Genomic DNA, 19,306 nt, shown 5'->3' with positions numbered 1-19,306 from the left:
TAAAACAGTTTGTATCAATCTGTTATGGAGATATATCTCGCACGATCAAATTAGTTACAATAAAAACAAAATTAACAAAGAAACCCCTCATTGTACTGAAGCCACAATATTTTAATTCTCCGTCCAAATAAAGGGGCTGTGCAACAGGTGATCGAAGGGCGCCACTTAACCTTCTCGATTCGCCCTTAAACTTTACCCTCCGATAAATCGTTTTCCAACTTACAGCTTTATATGTCTCCACCTCAGATATTTATGGCTGCATTGGGATAACTCTCCTTATATTGCCATTGAAACGCAAAGTATCAGTTATTATAAATAAAATAATAAATGGTGTTTTCCTCGAAAAGAATTTAAAGCCAATAAAAACTCATGTTTTTTGACATTCGATTCAACTTATAATTTACCGGTTCCCCCAGCACTGATTTGAAAATGCATAGAACAAAAAATTAATTCTCACCACACTATGTATTTGATTTCAATAAATGTATGAAAATAATTATTAACACGTTTTAAGCTGGCAAGTGCTGGATGGTCATCATGATCTAGAAAATCTGATTCTTACTGCTTAGAATCTATTGTACATTTTTTAAAGAAAATGCAAATATACATCATTTAGATCTTTTTTAACTACTAGTATTTTAAATTTAAACAATCAACAAAATATACACATTATTTTAATACAAGTTCATTTTTAAAACGATTGTCATATTACGGACAAATACTGTATGCACAGTTTCAAATCTTTCTCAACATGTACCACATGTACACATTGATCTGTAATACGAGTCTCTCAGTCTTATGTGAAGTTCGTGCGTGCAAATGGACCCTTTATATCAGTTCCAAGCGAACAACGCTCGCAAAGCCAACAAGAAATGAAACTGCGCGCTTTGATATCTGGACCATAAAACCCTTCCCTGCACCCCGTATCGGATGTGGCGCTGTGATCGAAACTTCATTTGGGAGTATTTGTCCAAGGTTTCAGCCCAGTGCTCATTTCGCTTCGAATGGTTTTTGGGCGCAAATCTGTTAAAATGCTTCAATGTCGAAAACCCAATATGGTTGACGAAGGATGTATGGATATAGAATGTAGTGTGAGGTAGATATTGTATTATGTTTATACAGCTTTTCCTCGCATAATTTAGGGGGGAGGTTAACTTTCAAATAGAAACGATTAATAAAATACATTTGTACATTACTTAGTATTGAAATTAGTGTAATTTTGTCGACTCTACAAGGTTGACAGACCTGGGTTGCCTAAAAGTCCACGCTTATTTTTAATGAAAAGTTTAAAACTTCGCACTTAAAACTATTAACAAATTATTAAATTTTAATAAGAACAATCAGGAAAACTATATTTTCAAAGAAATCTTAGCAATTCTCTATAAAAGAAGTTTCTCAATGGATACGGTGTATTTTCGAATGGATGGTTAATAACTGTAACTATGAACATCAAATGTAGCTAGTTATTATCAATTATCAATTTTTTCGATGTTCACTAAAATTAAATAATTCACTCAAAGATACTCTAGCAATCAAAATTAAGATTTGAAAACGTCATCATGAATTTGTGATTTAATGTTTTTACTGGGTATTTATTTGACGATAATACTGTTCTATTCTGAGCTCGTTGAATTAATTTTGTTGATGTTGCTTTAAGTGTTTCCTACACATCTCGTAAGAGTTAGATATGCTATGACAATCACCACTGCAAGAATGTTGGCTTGGTGCTCAAATCTGTGCCTCGACGGTTGCAGACTTTATAGCGTATTTTATGGCTATGTTATGGGTGTTTTATGGGGTTCTCCTTGTCATCCAAATAATAATCGTTCTTTGCACAGCTCGTAATGCAGCACTTTAAGACTAAGTTAGTTTACCTTACAAATTAAGAGAAGCATTTTTGTATATAAATCGCTTGGAATTATTAAACTTGTTTTAATCCATTTCAAATCAGTTCTGAATCAGTTTATCCCTAGATTTGTCAGCTCAGGTATAACATCTCAAACCTTTAACACATGTGTGTTCCGACTAAATAAAAAGAAGATACATTAAGGGAAGTACGAGGTCCTATCTTTAGTAATGTTAACTAAAATGTCACTTTTCTCAGGAGTTAGAACAGGTAGGATAGTGAATCTTGGTATAGTTTTATATTAACTAATAAAATAGTCACAGACACAAGATTTTCATTTAAAATAAAAAATAATTATTTTATAGGTTTTTATAGATTTTAAAATATTGTTGTTTAAAGACTTTTAATTAAGTTATGATGAAATCCTTATGTCTCTGTTTAGAATAAGTCACTAAGACTACATGGTAAAAATTTCACAGTGTTATGTATTACCAGTCCTGAAAAAAATGACATTAAAGCTCTAAAAAGTAAAATTGCAGAAATTGGTAAGAAAAGCCTCCAAGGGACGAGTTTTACCTTTAAAACGTCACTGCAATGTAATGGAAATTATATTTTTTTATACATTTCTAGGTTAGTAATTAAAAAAGTAAGTATACCATTTTAAAGAACAAATTATGTGCTATAAAAAGGGCACACTTATGGTTGTTTTGTTGTGTTGTTAAAAGTAAAAATTGAAAAAAATCAAAAATTTCGACTTGGACCCCCCTTAAGTTTCATTTTAGAGATAATCCATGAAACAACAGAATCACGTGTTATACAACTTTGATAATAATCTGTTTGTAACTATAAGACTATAAGATTTTCATCTAAAGATTAGTACAGTACGTGGATTGTATATTTAACAGGACTTCAAGTTTACCTTTAGTAACATAGTGTTCTTTCGAAAAGCGAAGTAAAAATATTTTCACCACACTACGATGTTTTTTTAGACGGAGGCCGAAAGCTACGTATGCTGTCTATGCCAGCTGTCATCGTAATTTGGGGACCGAGCAGGTTTTTACATCCCTAGGGCCGAAAATCAGATGCCCGCTTGCTTTCTTATAACATTATATATCATTTTAAATACACAATCAGTATCCATAGCGAATAGACTTGTTTTATTGCATTTCTTCACATAACCTTAAAGTTGGCGAAAAATAGCGTTCGTACCACGGACCGAAATGGATTTACAGCTCTCGATCGTTTAAGTTCTCTACTTTGTCTCGAACTTAAAAACTATCAAGGTTGCAAAACCTCTTTTAGCGAATTTCCCATATAGGGAATAAGCTATTACCGTAGTACTCATGGTAAGACCTGGACGTGGGACCGATTTTTTTTTTCGTTTTGAGGTCCCTAGAGGCCAAAAATAGCATCCGTTCAAATTCATATATATATATATATTTATATATTTATATATTTATATATTTATATATTTATATATATATATATATATGTGTCCGTCAGCACGATAACTCAAGCAAAAATGATCCGATTTTGATGAAATTTGGTACAAACGTGTAAACCTACGTTTATTCGAACGAGTTCGCGATCCAGCATGATCGGACCATGGGAACGGGTGTTTACGGGGGGTTTTATGGGGTAAAAATAGGTTTTTCCCATTTTTGACCCAAAAAACTTAAAATTTTGCAATTTATTTCCAAACCATTTTGTAGAGCTTAAAAAAACAAATAATTTAGTATATTGAAGCGTTATTATGCGCCTAACGGTTACGGAGAAAATTCCAAAAAATTGTAAATTTAAAATTCCCATGTTATTCTTATGGAGAATAAGTAAACTGTTGTAGTTTGCTTGTTTATGAACATATTTTGATCAAATTTGGAAAATGTTTTTATTTCTTACTAACTATTAACATTTTACAAAAAAAAAAACAATTTTACCCTCCCTGATGCAGCAAACCTAAGTACTTGTTAAACTAATTCTATTTAAATCGGGAATAAATGTTATATTTTTAAGTAGACATTTCAGTGTAAATCCAATCAGTCAAATGGAAATTCGCTTAGTCTGCAGGTTTGCTGCGGCGGGGGTATTTTAGCCCTATGTACGATATATACTATTCTATAAATTTTGAAGCAAAGTGGTTTTTAGGTTCGTATCTTATTTGGAAACAGCTATCTAGTTGTAAAATTCATGAGTAAATGATCTGTTTATGGATTAAGACACTGCCATTGGAATCTACAACATCGCTGTGCGCATTATAATCGTGATGGGCTGAATAATTAATTAATTATACAAGGGAGAAGGGCAAGACGTCGGTTTTGATTGGATTAGAAGGACTTACACAATACAAGACGTTGCTACGATTGCGATTGTAGGCCTATGCGACGATTTATATCTCTTGATTCAAGTCAAACTAGTGTGGTTGGTGTTCGCTCGAAATCGATCATAATCTCGGTGCATTCAATGAGAATATTGTACAGTACTTATTTTTTAAATGTGTCAAGACTCTGCTCAACTTTTACTATGATTAGTAAAATTAAAGTAAAAGTCTTTAGCATTTCATCACCTCAAAATTGTTGGGAAAATCATCTAGGAAAATTGATAGTACAAATCACTTCATACGAATTGTTTGATTAGTAAAACTTGTATACCTCAACATAGTTTTCTAGTATGCCATTTTACAGCATATTTTAGCTGTAGTTTTTATAGAGTATTTTTTTTAGATATACGCGTTCATGTTGTATGATCAAACTAGTGGTCGAATGTAGTGATTCAAACTATTTCAATGCAATTCCACGGTGCCAACCCTCTCTTTTATGTATTGGTAAAACTCGTTTATTTTCTCATGCTTGGTTAAAAAGACGTAAATATAATCCAGGAATTGTACACCTAAGGTGTTTTGAAGGAATTGTAGTTGGTAATGTTATAGTTTTCATTCCCATGGATTATCTATGTTTAAACGCCGTGATATTATACGAGCCATAAAATAAATATATTTATGAATAAGTGTAATTCACACTTATAAAAATGTAATTGATCTCATACAATTATTAAGAAAAATAAAACCATTTAATCTGCAGCCTTTCGGGGAAATTCGCTAAAATGGGGGTATTTGTATCAGCTCATAGAAATCCTTAAATTTTATACAAAAATAAATAAATGTATGGGTTTTTTTAATCCAACCAGATTTATTATATCACTATACAATCATGTCACAAGAAAATGCACATTTTATTTTCGCCCCACACATTGTTTGATTGTTTGTGTAATTGTTTGTTTGAAGAGTTACTTCAGCTGTAGTGGATGTGGAGAGCTGAAAAATGAATTTCCAGTCTTTGATAGGTGGACCGAACCCGAATAAAACACAAGCCTCAGGCCTTTCCCTCTACAGTCCGTAGTCTGTAGTCTGTAGCGCGACATTGATTGGAAACTGCATCGCATTGTGTGGTTTTGTTGTGCAACCAAGTAAACTTAGTTTTGGTTTAAAATACGATTTTTTTGTCATTTACATAGCACCATTTCAAAATCAAATAATGTTCTTTCCACTCTATGATTGTTGATGAAACTTCTAAACAATTAAAAGTTAATGTCCAACAATATTTTCTATTAATAACACAGATTCTATTTTTTTATCAAGACCGTTTGGTAAAATATCCAAACTTAATGGAGTGTTAAACAGTATAAACAAATTAAAAATGGGTAGAGAAATATCTGGACACCTTTGGGGGGCTTGTGAAATCTAGAAGTATATAGTAAATGAAAGTAACGAATCCTCAACCTACAATATACTTTAATGGCTCAGAAAATTTCTATTACTGGTTACATTTGGTTAATTATCTCTTACAATTAAAATATTCTGAAATATTCTGTTTTTGTAAAAAACATAGTTTTAGCCAGCCTAAGGAAATCAGAATAAATCACGCTCCAAAATTCAGTCTACGTCTTCTAGAAACAACAAATTATAATTTTTGTCAATAATACTATGAATCCAAACTATTTAAGATCCGATTTCAATTACCAGGTCTTTCAAAGGTATTTAAATATAATTTCATATGAAAAGAATATACATTTTTACTTACATTACGATTTAAAATCTACTGGTCTTAATAATCAGCGTTATAACTAGTTGTAGAAGAAAATATAGAAAATATTTGTTTATTTTATATTTTAATAAGGACAGTAAGATGTTTAGTAGGATTTTTAATGTGTTCTCAAACTCGTGTTGTAAATGCAGGAATGCATGATAATTGATCTTATTTTTCAGCCTAGTTAAGAAAATGCATTATAGTTACTGAAATTTAAATACTAAATATAAAACACTATTAACAATTTAAGCCTCATATGTGATATTCTCATTAATTTTGGCAAAATATAAATGGATACCAAGAGGGGAATACTATATAACACACCAGTGGAATTATTAAAGAAAATATTTATATTTATATCTATTGGTGGTGGTATACTTGTTTCCCCTTTTAACCGGAATCATTCGCGTTTAATTCCAACGGAATGCAACCTCTTCTTAACTCAGTTAACTTATTAAAACTCCTGTTTGGATTAAATGTTATACTTGATGGATTATTATTCATGCTACATGCATTTCACTAATTTAATTATGGTAAATTAACCATTCAGATTCGTGCTATCAAATATAGTTTAAGCTTAAGTTTGTTAAATAAAAAATCCTCTCATAATTCTCCTAGATTCAAAAGCGATATGATAATTCAGTAATAACAAACAACTATCAACGCAGAAGGCATTTCTTCTTCTCTCTTAGCTATCAAACAATACTCGAAAATCTCGTTACAGCTGAGACATATTCGGAAGGAGGACGGGGGAAATCAACGTCACACAATGGATATTCAACCGGTTGAATGTTGGGTGTTGAGTACTGATTGTTGAGGGGAGAGTGATAGAGAGGGAGGGGGGAGGGGTTGATATGACGAGAGTTGTATCAGTTGAAAGCATCCAGGCGATCAAATGTAGGGTTGTCGCTGTGTGCCAGTACACAGGCAGTGGGAAAACATGTTAAAAACAATGCTTGAATATTTTTTAGAGTTTTGAAGATAGTGCGTATGTTTTTAGTAATACGTGTTTCAACAAACTGTTAAATTAACTCGTGCAATGAGCTTAGAAGGATGAATTAAATTCTTTAATATTGTTTGTAAGAAACAGGAACACTATCCCAAAAGAAACTATGTTGAACTACTTTGTTTTCTACAACCCTCCAGAATAAAACTAAATCAACTATATATTGTAATAAAATCAATTACTTGATCGAAATGCCATACTAATAAACAGATGAAACGTCAAATGTTTACTAGTCCGTTTGTTGCCATGCACACAGTCGTCAATATTAACGATATAAAGAGTGCGATTCATTCGCTCTGTCATTTATTTTCTGTGTTTACTTAACAAATTCTAAAATTTTCAGAATGTTAAAAACCACAGAAATCAGAATCGTTGTTTGATGTTGAAATAAGAATCGGCTCACTGTAGTGTTGTGTGAGCAGGTCATATTTATTCCAAGTTTATACCGTTTTAGTCCAGTTTTTTCACTATAAAAGACCAGACAAACACTGTGTACAAAGCTTTATAATAATTAAATCCGTTAGTTTACTGTCAGGAGGTAAACCAATAGCAGTTTACGGCGGAGGGTAGTTTATGGGTTCCCGCCAATCTGGGTACATTTCATCGTTTATGGTGCTAAGTATCTATTGTTCTGTGCTTACTAGATTATGTCGACGTACCTACCGCTCTCAACGACCAGAGCAGGTTTGTCTATAACCTTTATATTATACCGGGGAATAATTAAAAATATAATAGCCTACAGTCTACCCGTTAAATTAGACTTAAGTATGCTATGTAATCAAATATAAGTTTTAGACATCGTAGACTTAAAATACGTCAGATAACTTTTTTTTAAGAATGTAGCCTATATTGGCAAAATTTACGTCTCATACTAGGCTGAGATAAGCGGTAATTTTATTTAATATTATGAAAGGGTACATATACACTCAATAAATATACCGAGCCACAAAAATGCTTCGCATACCACTATTTGGAGACAAACCCATTTTATTTTTAATACATTAAAAAATATTTACACCATACAATATGTATGAACGGATTAATAAATTGCAACCGCTACATCAGGGGTTTTTATATTTAATTATGAAGGTATTAAATATATAGATCCTATTAAAAATTTTACTGTAATACCGCTAAGTAATTATTTTTTATTTTGTGATTTCTTGTACCGGTTTGCAGGAACTCTTGTAGATCAATCGGGATATAAATCAAGCAAGCAACATCGTATAAGTCGTTTGGATTTGTTTAATAGTTGGACTTTCTTAATTTGTTCAAGTTCGTGAATAAACACTATCCAAATATTTCCACAAGATTCTATGTAAGGTATTACTGAATTCAAAAATTCTATTACTCTAATGGAACCAACGCAATATAATTTACACTTTTTATTTTCATACATCTTTCTGGTTTTATGTTGCGAGTGTATATTTTTAGGATTGTTGTAAAAATAGAACTCGGTAAAATGCTGTCTCCCCTAGAAAGGAGGTTGAACGAAAATCCATGGATCTAGATTTGATAATAGTCCGTAAATAAAATGTGATGGAAAATTAATTATTAACTATTAAATCATTGAGATAGGGACGCCACCTAAGTGTGTATTTTAACCCAAATTTGAGTAAAGGGAGTGTAGAACCAATGAATACAAACCCTGTATCATTGGTAGAACGGAGTCCAATGATCTGTGTAAATGTGATACTTAAGATCAGCTGTTTCATTAGCCAGGGTCATGTTTTTTTTAAGTCCAATGATCAGGAAAAGCTTATCTACTAACCATCAAAACGCTACTGAATTTTCTCAGGTTTGATAAGGCAACCTTTTGATGGTCAGGTGAACACTCAGCTAGCCAACCAGTCAATAGACACTGTGATTCAGTTGTAATTTCTATTTATCTTGAAATTCGTCGTGTTCAAGAAATATACAGATGAAAAATATCATATATTATTCGCAATGCGAGCTTTACGGGTTTTCTTTCCTTAATACTTCGAGTAATAGATATAATACTTATTATTTATATTCTAATATACGTGTGTTTATAATTGAAAACTCTTAGTATCCTACGAATTCAACTTTAGCTACTCTGATCACAATCTTGAGACCAGCTTGTCGTATTGTAAAGGGGCAGAGAGAGATGGAGATAGTGTTTATAAACAATAAGCCATCTCTGTCCTTGTTTAGTCCCGGGGCGGCGGCTTTCCCATCTCACTTCCATTCTACACTGCTATCATTACTTGGTCCATTATAAACCCTGACAACAAACATCAGCCCGTCTACAAGTGGCAATTAAGTATCTCTTTAAACAATAGAAGGTGTTTTGTTTGAAATATCATTAGTATTACTTTAATAGTAAATGTGTCATTTTTGGAGGATCATTTTGACGTTTATTTAGTCGACACTACAGTAAAGTAAAATAATGTGGTTATAACGTGAATCAGTGCAAGGAAGCCAACTTTGTCGGGTGACTGTAGTTTCGTTATCACATAAATTGCAACTAGACTAAACCAGCCGAAACAACGCACAAAATAATCAACGATAGTTGTCATGATCATTGTTATTATGTTTTTTTTTTAGCTCAACCCAAGGCCTTAAAAACTGTGAGGTCTTGTAAAGTATACATTGATTTATCAATACTTTTGAAACCACAATATCACATCTACGATTTTAATATCAACTAAGGATCAGTCTAGAGTGGAATGAGATTAGATACCTTGTAGCTTTTACTGACTCAGGCCAGCTCTTAGCCAGAACCATTTATTAAAATCTCTATTAAAAGCTCAACCCAATTTCGAACTACCAAAAGCTACTTTGCTCAGAATTGAACTGGCAACCTTTTGTGATGTAGTGGCAATGATGTGATCACGGTGACTTGGAGCCCATTGTGAGGTAGAGGCAAAAATGTGATAATGGTGGCTTGGAGCCCATTTTAAACAGAATAACTACAACAAATATAGCTCTCTAAAGTAAGGAGAGTTGTCTCTGTGGTGGGCATAAGCATCTATGAGAGCCAACGATAATTTCACTATTTTAATGGAGAAAATAACAAATTCATCATGCCTACTTATAATCCAATGCTATTATGAGGGATTGAAGTAAGAGTATTTCGTGGAATAGTTTTCTAAAATCATTAAACACATAAACATAATAAATACTTAAATACCGATTCAATACAATATTCTGTATTTTCACGGATTATCTTGCTAAGTAAATAAACAAATTGCATGTGTACGAGTACATATTGCATTTAATTTTTAAATGTACGGATCTTAATCGTCCACAAATCTAATTCATGCTGGTGTAAGATCCAAGACGGTACAATACGCTGTTCCGCCTCCGCCTTACAACTGCAGTGGTCATTTACAAGTAGAAGTGATTAATGTAAACAAGACAAGGCAAGCAAACTCACAGCCCTCGGAGGCAAATCCAGTTGTTTAGTAGTCAATGCGGATATCCGTAGATTTTCAAATTTGTCATACAAATGGCATTTTAAAATCCCAAGGCAACATTTTACTCAATTATATTGGCCGAGAATTAAAATATACCAATGATAAATTAGTAGTTCTGTAGGAAAGCTCTCACCTTATGAAGGGGTTTGGGGTTTGTTTAATATTTTAAAAGGTCTGTATACAAAACATAATAATTCCATGAATATTTATATGATTGGGAATAGCAGTTTCATATCCTAAAACACCTTAATGATGCACTTACTTACTTAATTTACAAGTGTACCATATCAGACAATATTGAAATAATGAAGCTTTAATTATGTTCATTATCAAATCTAGTAATGGTACATTGTATAACCAGCTTGTGAGTAGTTCTGGTACAAATATTATTTTACATCACTTATCCTTAAAGACCAAACATTTTTCAGGGTTATTGCGGCTCTTCCAGAAAGTATAATTAGTTTTAAGCATGAATTAAAATTTTTTGCAGGTAAATTAAAACGATGCCACTATTCAAATTGTAGATTTAATTATTTATGCAATATAGTTGGATAGATAAAAAATTTACTTTATCGATTAACCTATTGAAAATATGCAAATATGCAGGAACTTATGTTTTGTACTTGATTTTACCCTAATAAACCCGTAATATAATAATTATATACCTGGTCTAATATAATATATTTCGAACCCCTAAAATTTTGATTTTACTAAACTATGCCTACATCAACCATACTTTATAATCTTGCCGAGGAGGATTAAATCCATAATACATTTACATCTTTACTTCTACCAATATATAAGCATTTAAACTGGGTTTCCTTGTAAACGCTGAGATCTATTGTTAAAAAGCAAATAATGTGTATAATGAGGTCCTTTGTTCGACATTCTTTCAGAGCGCTCTTTTGTCGAGTTTGGTTATAATGAGGGATAGAAACACCTGACGACGACCCGAATCCTGTTTTGATATTCTCTTTTTTGCCTTAGACAGATAACATTTGAGTACAGAAATATTAGTGGTGAGGAAAACATTTGAAGGTAAATGGAGGGAGGGTTGAGCATTTTTTATGAGGAATATAGTTAAAAGAATCTATAGTAGCGACATATGTTTCTTTCTCCTCTTTATAACGTACATCTTACTGGGGATGCGGAATACTACCCCCCGGACAACCACCACCCCCAGGGGTAACGTAACGTCACGAAATCTGCCAACTAACCAATATTGGAGCCGTTACCGCGACTGGAATAGGCGTACTACCCCAAAAATGTGATTCTATGCAATTGTAATTTTAATTTGAGTAATTCCGTTAGACAACAGTAAAAGGATGTGGGGAATCTCATACAGAATCTTGAAATGTTACAGCAAGTTGGTTAGGTTAGTTTAGAACAGTATGACAACGAAACTTGATTGTCCGTGACTGGAAAACTGCCCCCCCGATCTCTGACGTCAACATGACGTAGGAACTTGCTTATGGGGGTAGTTGTCCGGGAGGCAGTCTTCCGGCGACCCATCTTAATTAAGGAGCATTTTCTAAGTTTTCCTTCCAAATTTGCATGATAGTTAATTTGCACGAGCAAAGTTCTGGATATGCTCTCTTTTATTCTTGTGTTTCAACTTGAAACAATTTAAAGTTGCATTTCATTTAGGTATATTTAAATGACCAATTCAGTGTTGATATTAAAATTTGTTTATTGTTTTTACCAACAAAATTACCCATCAAACGATTGTTCAAATGGCCAAAACGGTAGAAGAAAATGCATTTTGTGAGTCGAATATTCCTTGAATTGGAACTTTTCTGACTGTTCCTAAAATATAAATATAAACAAATATAATATAAAATAAAATATAAACAAAGGTTCCGAAAATGTTAGTTAGAAAGTTCCTCCTTGTCGCATGCGACAAGGATGCGTTTTAGGTGCACAAACGCATTTTATTGCTATGAAGTAGTCATTTAATAAACTCGTCATATTAATGCGTTGTTGGCTTAAACGCTGTTTTAATCAAGGCAAACAAAAATCCAGATGTACAGTTTACCATTATTTAAACACCATACATTGTAAATTAGATGTATACACGATTTTCCGATTAACACCTGTTTTTACGACGAACAGAATAATTTTGTCAGCTGATTTCCACAACAATAAAACCTGTGGAAGTCTCGGAACTTTAATAATCAAAGCGATTCGGATCCGTGGAAATATTTCACCATCATCATTATAAGTACCCCTCCCAGCTGGCAGCTGCCCCCTCAAAGAGTAAAGGGACATCATTTATCCTACTTGTTTTTCTTTTTTTTTCTCTCAACGCCGCAGATTTTCATTATTCTAAAAGCAGAAGTTAGACTCTCCTGATCAAAGATCTGTGTAATGGATTCATCTGTGAAACGGCACGGGTTAACGTTGGCTTTATTCTCTTGTTCTGATTTCTTTTGGTGTTAATAAAACAAACAACCTTTGCCACCAGCTGTAGGTCGTTGTAGATAAAATTCTTTGTGCCGTACTTCGTACTTGGCTTTAATCATAGTTTGGCACAACATTGAGCCTATAAGATTTGTAAGAGGTATCTATTACAATTCATCTTCACAAAAAATTACAGAATGTTTGAAAATAGCTTAGTATTGGAAGAACCGAAACACTAAGAACTTTGGCAATTATCTAGCTTAAGATAATATTTCTATAGACGCAAAACTAACTAAGTAAATTAAAGGTTTGTATTTGTGTTTTGTGAATGTAATCGTATCAAACATTTCGTTTTCCTTTTTATTCAGACAGATAATATTTACATTGTCTCCCAAAGGGATAAATTCGAAAATTAAACACTTCACAACTTATACCTTTCGGTAATTCTGGGAAAGGAAAGTTTCATTTACAATTTGAAGAATAGCTCAAACCTCCAAAGAAATCTTTTCTTACGCTTCCAATCTGAAAACCCTCTGGAGTAAAGAGAAACAAACTCCTGGAGCTCTGCACAAAAGAAGTGACGTAGGACTTCAATGGGTACTGTCTTGGTTTGGCTCTCTGTAGTGGGCTGTTTACATTTATTCACACACCTCATATTATTTATTTGTTATATTTATTTCTAAGCTTGTGAATAATTTATGTTCTAGAAACCAACTATTGAAAATAATCGTTGTTTTTAATCTAAACACTAAGTAGTACACCACATCATTACCATTCTAACCTAAACCATGTAAATATTTTATACTAATTAACCTCATAACGCAATCAGGTGTGTTTTAGTGTAGATACTTATGAATTCAGTTGAGAGTGGTATGAAATAGTATATTTCGTACCTAGGGCCGAAAATGAGGTTTTGCCGGCTCGAGATAGTTTTTAAGTTCGAGACGAAGTCGAGAACTTAAATCGATCGAGAGCTGCAAAACCATTTCGGTCCGTGGTACGAACACTATTTTTCACCACACTTTACCCTATTACCACTATTCACCACTATAATAATGCACACTGATGGTCAACACAACTACAACTTTAAGGTTATATGAGGAAATAATTTGAGGAATCAGCAAAAATCTATCTATATATTAATAGGCAAGCATGTTTCTTTAAAACCTTTTTTCTCAGCTCGTGTGCATCGTAGGGAAAATCTACGCATACCGTTGGAAAGCTATTTTCCTGTAGGTGTGCAGAATCCCTTTATAAATTTAAATAGGCTCAAAGATAAGCACAAAAAATGAGTTTAAAAATTTGAAAAAATTAACATGGATCTTATGCGTTGCTATGCTGGTTACGAAATAACAACGAAATATAAACAGAAAATCAAAACAAATGGAGGAAACTCCAATCACATGTTTTATTTACAGTGTGGGGTGAAAATAGATAAGTGAGTACATTACATATTTTTGGTCGAGTTTCGACCACTGGACGACCTCTCGTCTATATATTAATAGGCAAGCATGTTTCTTTAAAACCTTTTTTCTCAGCTCGTGTGCATCGTAGGGAAAATCTACGCATACCGTTGGAAAGCTATTTTCCTGTAGGTGTGCAGAATCCCTTTATAAATTTAAATAGGCTCAAAGATAAGCACAAAAAATGAGTTTAAAAATTTGAAAAAATTAACATGGATCTTATGCGTTGCTATGCTGGTTACGAAATAACAACGAAATATAAACAGAAAATCAAAACAAATGGAGGAAACTCCAATCACATGTTTTATTTACAGTGTGGGGTGAAAATAGATAAGTGAGTACATTACATATTTTTGGTCGAGTTTCGACCACTGGACGACCTCTCGTAAAAATAAATAGTTGCTAGGCAACGGTGACAATAACACAATTCTATTGCAATGCTATGGATTTTGATTGTGTATTTAAAATGCATTCATGTTTTAAGTAAGTAAGCGGACAGCTGATTTTGCGGCCCCGGCCTGTAAAAACCTGCTCGGTCCCCAAATTATGGACAGCTGGCATCGCCAGCAAAACGTAACTTTCGGCCACCAATTAACGTATGTAATACAGCCAAAAACATGATAGTGTGGTGAAAAAGACATCTTGTGTATTTTTTGTTACCGTTACTTACGTACTGACTACAACAAACTGTTTCCCTTTAAATCCAGGATAGTTGGTGACAGTTTCTAATCATCCCAAAGCCCCTGCTCGAAATGTCAATACTTTAATACTTAACATTGAAATGGTGACCATACAAAGTAGGTATTAGGTTTCTGATTATTAAACAAACGATATAACCACTCATCTATCCACTATTTTATAACCTATTGAATAATATGATCCATCTGCATAGAGCCATTCATATTATCATATGTTTTACACATTTTCCGTTGCAACAGCGCTAAAGGTAGCACTCACTTAACCACTGTTGTTTCATTCACTAGAGCTACATGAGCGTAGCATATGAAGTACATTCTATTGTGCAAGCAGAGTTGGGTTTATTAGATTTAACGCTTTGTTGATCTGTCGCGTAGCAACCACAAATCTGAGCATGAAAACATGTGTCGTTTGCTAAAATGCGCTCATGACATCAATATCCACCATGTTAACTGTGTTGTTCTGTTTGATTTATTTGTATGTAAAAGCTTTGAGTCTGTAATATTTTACGTAATATATCGAATTATTACGTTGATGGTTGAAGTAATTTAGTCTTTATAGCCACCTGTTAATCATCTACAGAATATCCGATATAGAGCCAATATGTGTTCCACAGAATTACTTATGATTGAAGAATTTTTCTCACGAATTGGGTTACATGTATTTTCAGTTACCATCCTAATCTTACACACTTCTACAACCACATAAGTTGAAGATAAAAAATAGCAAAATTGAGAAATGTTTCACTAATTATTTCAAAGAATAATTTTGGAATTTTACTTTTCTGCACAATGAAACCGTATTTAGTTGTGTGGTAGGCATGGAGCTAAAGCATGCATTCCTGAGCATTTACTTTTTTAGTTACCAGGAGTATAAATTTGTTACCTACAATAATGCAGGATTTTATTTTAATAGTTTAATAATATGTTCGTTTGAAAACATAAAAGACACGTTAGATCATTAAACAGGGAAAACGAAATATGATTCTCAATGCACATACAGTATTTCTTACTCCCTTTAGCTGTGCCGTAATTAGAATTGGCAGCAAATCCATCCGACATGTGTACAGTATGCTGAAAACTTGAAAGCAGAAAACTCGTGAATCCGATATTTGAGAATGTTGTAAGTGCATCTGCAAGTGGAGACGTCAAAAGAGCAATCAGGTTATAATTGACGGTCTACATGGAGGGCCAAGGGTCCTCTAGGTCCTCTACACCCTCTCCCCTACCTTCTAGAGGACCTCTTCAGCTCTTCAACAGTCAATAGATTACTCAACGCGTCATAAAAGAGATCATATTCGTACTACTGTATGTTCAATCTGCAGTAGCCGTAGTAGTCTTGCACTTACACTTGTTCCAGGAATACGCTTTTTCTGTAAAATATTTGATTTTGAAGATAAATTTATTTTAAAGTGGGATTAAGTTAAGGTTTTTGCAGAATTTTACCTTGTATAGTATTAGTATTTTTGGTTCCAGTACAGCTTACTGTTATGTACTGAATTAAAATTAACTAAACATAGTTAACTACTAGTTGCATGTACGGCAGGGGTTCCCAGAGGGGGGGTACTGTGGCGCGTTTGCGCCACAGGAATTTTTGGGGGGGACTTATTTTGAGATTTGGAGGGGGGGATATTTTTTTGCTAGCTGTCATAATGAATGTATAATTTTGTATAAGCAGTCCGAAAAAGTGTTTCTAAGTAGCTCACTATCACCAACAACAACATTTTGCCGTTCGTAATTAAGATAGCTTCTAAGAATGGTAAACACGGACCTTGCCAGACAATCCTTAATATACCAGTGTCGAATTTTACTTGCTACATATGTTTTGGTGGTTCTTTAACTCCACCATCGTCAGGATTTAAAAAAGATCCACTTCTGGAGGTGTCGTCAGAATACGACAAACATTTCATACAAAACACGAAACTATTACAGATAGGCCTGCCAATTTGTACATTGCCATCGGCAGGACTGGAAGTAGAAGTAAGTAAAGTAAACTGAATCAGGTTCAGGTTATGACGGACCGACGTGGTCTCTGGATTGTCGTCTGCGTTTTCAACAGCTGATATTGGACTATTGTAGTGACTGAGAAGAGTATTGAAAATATAATGGGATTCATAATTAATTGAGTTTTTTCACTAAAATATTTTGTGCTGTCAATTAATAGTTTTATGTATATTTCAAACTCCTCAAAGTATTTAATAAATTTCCTTTTCTGCAGTAATGTAGAATGTCGAGACCATCCAGAATATAAATTGGTTATTATTGTCAACTAGCTGTACCCGCGGGCTTTGTCCCGTTTAACTTCATAAGTATTCGCATGGCTCATTCAAGTCCTGGTTGAAGTTTGTTCGCTACGCTCACTCACCTTTAGGTTGGAGCTCGTTTGCTGCGCTCACTTGCCTTCCTTGTACCTTTAATGCTATTAGAACAGAACCAACTTGTTTAATTGAAACAGCTGTTAAGATTCATTAATTCCTTTTAAATATGAAAAACCATAAGGTTAACATGGGGAACTACAGAGCCACTGGGGCGGAGCCCGAAAGGATTTTTGGGATAATAATATGCTTTAATGTTAATCGGGAATGTGAGCTATCATCATGCCAAATTTCAGCCCAATCCGTCCAGTAGTTTATGCGTGATTGAGCAACACACACACACACAAACACACACACAAACTCACAAACTTTCAGATTTATAATATTAGTAAGATAAGATAAATTTGAATGGAAAAATCAATTATGAATCCCATTATATTTTGAACACTCTCCTCCGTCACTAGAATTAGTCCAATTTCAGCTTTTGATAACACAAACACCAATCCAGAGACCACGTCTTTCCGTCATTACCTGATTCAGTTTACTTCCAGTCCTGCCCGCGGCAATATATATACACGCGTGAATTGATAGGCTAGGCCTATCTGTTATCGTTTCGTGTTTTGTGTACAAACGGATTGTCTGACAAGATGCGTTTCTACCATTATTAGTCATAACAGGCAATCCTGGGGCTATCAAAATGAATTATAAGATTACTTCGTCACAAAAACCTTTTGTACTGGTGGCAATTATTAAGAGATATTGTGGGTATTTTGCCCGGCGATTTTTGTAGAAGGCAGCCTGGGAGTGGCGAGCAACAAGTCTGTCTTATTTCGTGACTCTGCCTATAATTGTGAAACAATAATATACTTTTTGCCAAAGTATTATTAATGCACTTAAAGCTGTTTGAATTCTTAAGCCCTGTAAAAATTAACGCCACCTAATATTGTACAGTTAAAGTACTGTGTTGGAGTAGAGTAATTCACCGAGTAGACCTATATATTGTTGTACGTTTTGAAGACGTTGTCTATTGCAATACTGAGCACACATATTGGCTGACATTACAGATTCAGAATTTTAAATTGAAAAACTTCTAATTCGTCCATTAGTTAGATTTATATTGATGTATTGTTAAATGAAGTTTCATATTAAACATTTAATTTTGATTATCAGCAAGTTTTTTTTCGTTCCTGCTTAAGTTTACTAAATACTTTAAATGCTTGTATTATGAGGTAAAGGGAAAATTGTCAGCTAAATTGGTGAGGGGAGGGTAGGTTTAAATAGACGGCAGCATAAATTGGGGGGGGGACTACTCCTTTGGCTTGGGGGGGGGGATTGCGCCTCTGGGTTTGGGGGGGATGGGCACCTCTGCATGTACGACATTAGAGGAAACATTTACATGAAAACATCACTGTTTCGAAGCAAACTGATGAATTACATATTGTCACAGTCGTTTTTCTATTAAAAAAATGTTATAAAATAGGACTAGTCCCTGTTAAAAATAATCAGTGAAAAAATTATTTGAGTTCTTAAATATAAAATACCAATTCTCATTGTATAAAAAACCTGCTAAAACTCATATTGTTACCACGTATTAGTACACAAGCTCATAAACTAGTGTCAACGGAGGAATTGGTCACTGTAACATTGGTTTAAGCATCAACCTCCAAGAACTCAAACATTCTCTAAACTTTAGTCGAAGCACAAAAAGCATTTGGTTTGCCCAAATCTCGCCAAACGCAGATCACAGCGATATAGGACATCAGGGAGGCGGAATGAAAGGAAACAGGTGAACGATCAAAGTTTCCAACTGTGCAGGAAGATGTCATTAGGCAGATTGTGGAGGGGATTGTTTAAAAATAATGATGCGCCGTTTGGGGCGAGACTTGAGTTGGCGACGCGAACCATAATTGGAACCATTTGTTGTCACGTCATGAGATATCTTAACAATATTCATCTTTCAGAATGAATTGGAAGGATTGAGCAACGTCATTTCGAAATGTTTGTAAACAGACGCATGTTGATGTTTCAGGGTTTGATTGAATTTGAGGTAATTTCTCAG

At 33.8% G+C, this 19,306-nt stretch overlaps 1 protein-coding gene across 1 annotated transcript in view; it reads left to right on the top strand.

Annotated features, from left to right (window-relative positions):
• LOC129002946 (uncharacterized) overlaps positions 1 to 19,306 on the top strand; it is a 45,302-nt gene that overhangs the window by 23,493 nt on the left and 2,503 nt on the right. The window lies entirely within an intron of this gene.

The sequence above is a fragment of the Macrosteles quadrilineatus genome, unplaced genomic scaffold (genome assembly GCF_028750875.1).
Source record: "Macrosteles quadrilineatus isolate MER2022 unplaced genomic scaffold, UCM_ALF_1.0 Scaffold_9__3_contigs__length_116548681, whole genome shotgun sequence".
Lineage (NCBI taxonomy): Eukaryota > Metazoa > Arthropoda > Insecta > Hemiptera > Cicadellidae > Macrosteles > Macrosteles quadrilineatus.
The sequence above is the reverse complement of the archived record's forward strand: the minus strand, read 5'-3'. Positions and strand labels throughout refer to the sequence as shown.